At 34.5% G+C, this 4,650-nt stretch overlaps 1 pseudogene; it reads left to right on the top strand.

Moving 5' to 3' along the window:
* Positions 1 to 3,809: 3,809 nt before the first annotated feature.
* Positions 3,810 to 4,448, top strand: LOC131742156 (pejvakin pseudogene; annotated as a pseudogene).
* The last annotated feature ends 202 nt before the right edge of the window (positions 4,449 to 4,650 follow it).

Here is a 4,650-nt window from a genome sequence, read left to right as displayed (position 1 = left end):
TTCATGACTCTGTGTTCTCTCTAGAAAATGAAATTGGTCCTTAAGTACTCCTCAGTACTATTTAATGACACCTAATAGAAGCCTAATAAAACTCAAACTCAGATTTATGGTAATTTAATTATACTCTTCTGTTTCTCCTACCCATTCTGTTCTTTCCTTCTTTGTCTCAGTCTTTTATTCTAAAAGACCATCTCCCTCAAATATACCACCATTAGAATGTAGAACCTATGAGGCAGGTAGTTTTGTCCAGTTTTCTCATTGCAGTGTTCCCTGTGGGTGCCACCTCATAGTAGCAAGTACACAATAAATATTTGCAAAATGCAAGAATAAGCCTTTCCACATATCAATGGAGGAAGGTATTTTGCACATTTTCTCCTGCACAGTGCCTGACACATAACAGACACTAAATAGGTGTCTACTGAATAATATACATGTGTTTACTGAAAAATACAAATGGATATAAGCAGTGGATTTTATACCCTGTCTTAACTCTGAGTACTATAGGTGTTCCATCACACTCTACCTAATTATTCTCATATTGATTTATTGACTCATGCAAGTTCCTTTGCCTAAATCTTACTCTCTACATGTTTCTATGCTCTAAGTGTGTCCTGACCACTTTCTCTTCTCATCAATCAACAATCCTTGTACGCTTTTTTTTCTCATATGATACTTAGGGATGAACACGTCCGTAAAGTGGGATTATACTTTACACTTTTCTCCTCATTGCACTCATTAACCAATCAGCTATTTACTTATTTTATTTATCCATCTCTATTCCAAAAAGCAATAATCTCTTTTTACATTTATCCATTCATTCATTTTAATAATAATTTATTAAGTGCTTAATACCATTTATTAGCAATGTACTTGATTTAAAATGTAGATTATCACCATTATAAATCAATTTTCAAAGTGCAGTATTTCTTAAATCTTTAGAAATCTTGTCAATATTCTTATCCTGTTGGATGCTAATCTTGTTTCTCCAGCAGAATCTGCAAAAGTCACACTTTCCTTTTCATTCTAGCCTGGATTATCAGTTCATTGTAATGTAGAAAGAAACAAACAGCCATCATTCCAGAATTATCACTGGAATTATTTCAGATAGCAATGTAAACATGTAAAATATTGTATACCCTCAATTCACATCATCATACATTTGTCCATAAGCAGCACAAAACTTCAAGAAATTTAATTTTTAAAAATGTATGATTGAGTCATGTCAGGCCCTCTTAACTATTCATTTTACTACCCCTAGTACATAACATGATGCTGGGAGATGGTCAGTACTTAGTAATTGTTGCTTTAAGGAGTAAATACATGGATCAATGTATGAATATATTGGCTAAATGGACCAGAATTGTGTCTTATATAGTCACACCTACATAGTCTTGTTTATTTGAAGGGTATAAGCTATATACCATTGTATGAAGAGGGAATGAAGAAAGAAATTTCTATTATATATTTATAAATATACGATATATAATCTTTCTATATTATATATATGATCCTTCTGTATTATAGTTTTATATAATTATATTATTAAATTATTTATTGTTATATTACATTATGTATATTATGTATGTTATATGTAATACATTGTTATATATTGTTACATTATACATAATATAATATATAATAATATGTGTCCATCAATAGATGAATGGATAAAGAAATTGTGGTGTATATATACAATGGAATATTATTGTCATAAAAATAGAATGAACTCTTGCCATTTGTGACATGGATGGACCTTGAGGGCATAATGCTCAGTGAAATAAGTCAGACAGAGAAAGATAAATACCATATGATCTCTCTCATATGTGGAATCTAAAAATTATATGCAGTAGTTCCCCCTGATCTGCAGTTTCACTTTCCATGGTTTCTGTTACCCACAGGCAACATTCATCCCAAAATATTAAATGGAAAATTCCAGAAACAAACAATTCAGAAGTTTTAAACTTCATGCTGTCATTCTAAGAAGCATGATGAAATCTCATGCTATCCCGCTCCATCCTACCTGAGATCCCCTCATCATCAACATCATCTGCTCCTGACACCCAACTATCAACAAGTCATGGCTGGATGATCCAGGATCTCCCCAAGCAGATGATCCTCCTCCTGAGGTATGGTCAGATAACAACGTCTCGGTAATTCACCTTGTTTCATCTCATCACATAGGCATTTTTATCATTTGACACTGTCACAGGAAGGAGGAGGTGAGTACAGTATGATATATATTTTGAGAGAGATCACATTCATGTAACTTCTATTACAGTATATTGTTATAATTGTTCTATTTTGTTGTTTTTTAATGTTGTTAATCTTTTACTGTGCCTAAATTATAAATTAAACTTTATCATAGGTATGTATGTATACCAAAATGCTTAGTACATATAGAGTCCGGTGCTATCCACGGTTTCAAGCATCTATTGGGGGGTCTTGGAACATATTCCCTGTAAATAAGGGGGAACTACTACTGTATATTTTTTTTAGCAATCTCATAGATGCAGAGGGCTGATTGGTGGTTGCTAGAGGCAGGGGATGGGGGATGAGAGAAATGGATAAATTGCCTTTTTGGTTATTTTTAAAATTTAAATAAATTAATAATAATATAAATCTGTATGATACATATTGTTCTATAAAATCCTATCTAGTCAAAATTAAAGAAAGAAACCATTTCTCCACTGTGGATATTATAGGTAACTGTTCTTTATGTAAACCAAGATGATTTTGTGTTATAATATGGAAACCAACAAACCAAATCAGAACAATAAAACCTTTTATTAAGAAGATTCCATAAACATTGTGATAGAGAAATTGCAATGTACTTAGGCAAAATTAAATGGAAGCAGAATTTGTTCCCAATAATCTTTACATAAAGTGTAATCTGGAATAGAATTGCTAATATCATTACACTTTTCCCATATACATAAATGGGGACAGCTACATAGAGGTGTTTCCCCCTTTTCAACTGGAGAAGAGTTTGTGGAGGGAGTTATCATCAGAACATCAGGGAAAACTCCTCATACTAGTAATATTTTGGTCCTCATTGTTGATGGGATAAATAAATTCCAACTATTGTTTATTCCTTCCTCCTCAATTTGAGAGTGTGAGTCTGATTGGTCTCTTACATTCCCCTAGGTCAGGAAACATAATTAAAAATCCCATCAGACTACATCTAATAGAAAATGGGTAATTTCCCGAAAGGAAATTGAAATGTGAGGAAAGTTTATGGAGTCTCTGTGGTCAAAAATCAACAAATGTCCATTATATTGGCTAAATGCAAAGGTAAAAAAAAAATCAAGAGTTCTTTGTATCATGTCATATTTACTTCATAACCAACATTTTTTGCAGAAAGTACAGATTTGAGTTGACATTTATGATTTTGTGGGTAGCAATCATAGATTTCTAATTTATGCTAATGTTGTAAGAAGGCCCGGGTGATAGAGAATATACAAATTAATGTAAATCCATGTGCTACTGAAGAGCCCTGATTGCCTGCCTTAATGAAGAGGAGTTATCAGTGTCACATTATATATCAAGAATGACACTGGGGAGCAAAGATGGCTGCTACCTGCACACACGGTGGCTAGTTCCTCGGAGATGTCGCTTGAGGCAGGTGTTTCATCTTATCAGTTACTGAATTATGAAGATGAATCAGACGTTTCACTCTATGGAAGGCGAGGCAACCATATTGTGAATGACGTTGGGATTAATGTTACTGGATCAGATTCAGTTGCAGTAAAAGCTTCATTTGGTGTAGTAACCAAACATGAAGTGGAAGTATCAGCATTACTCAAGGAAATTACTACGCGAAAAATTAATTTTGACCACAGTTTGATACGTCAGTCCAGGAGCAGCAGAAAGGCAGTATTGTGTGTGGTCATGGAAAGCATCCGAACCACACGACAGTGCTCACTGTCTGTGCACACTGGAATTCGTGGGGAAGCCATGAGGAATTCCAGGGGAAGGGACAAAGCTATTGTTTTTCCAGCACACACAACCATAGCTTTCAGTGTTTTCGGACTCTTCATTTACTTGGATGGTGCCTTTGACCTTTGTGTCACTTCAGTGTCAAAAGGAGGATTTGAAATGGACGAACGGCAACATTTGCACTGTTCTACAGATTGAGAAATATACTATTTGAAAGAAATAGAAGAGTGATGGATGCCATTTCTCGTTCACAGCTTTACTTAGATGATCTTTTTTCTGACTATTATGACAAACCTCTCAGCATGAGTGATATTTCACTCAAAGAAGGGACTCATATCCGAGTTAATTTACTTAATCACAACATTCCAAAAGGACCTTGCATACTCTGTGGCATGGGGAACTTTAAAAGGGAGACGGTTTATGGGTGCTTTCAGTGCTCTGTCGATGGGCAGAAGTATGTGAGACTTCATGCAGTTCCTCGTTTTGATGTTTGGCACAAGAGAATGAAATAAAATGGAAAATCAATGTAAAAAAAAAGAAAAAAAAGAATGACACTGAATTTCATAGTATATTAAAACTCATGGTATAGTTATAAATGCGGATTTAGGTGACATGTGATTCATTCCTGTCTTCCTATTCTCCCCCATTCTGTTCACGTCAGCTACTGGATGTGGAGAAGAGGGCAAAGTCAGGTGGAGAAAGAACAGATAAATG

Source organism: Kogia breviceps, chromosome 15 (assembly GCF_026419965.1).
Source record: "Kogia breviceps isolate mKogBre1 chromosome 15, mKogBre1 haplotype 1, whole genome shotgun sequence".
Lineage (NCBI taxonomy): Eukaryota > Metazoa > Chordata > Mammalia > Artiodactyla > Physeteridae > Kogia > Kogia breviceps.
Note: the sequence above shows the minus strand (reverse complement) of the source record. Positions and strands in the feature narration are given on the sequence as shown.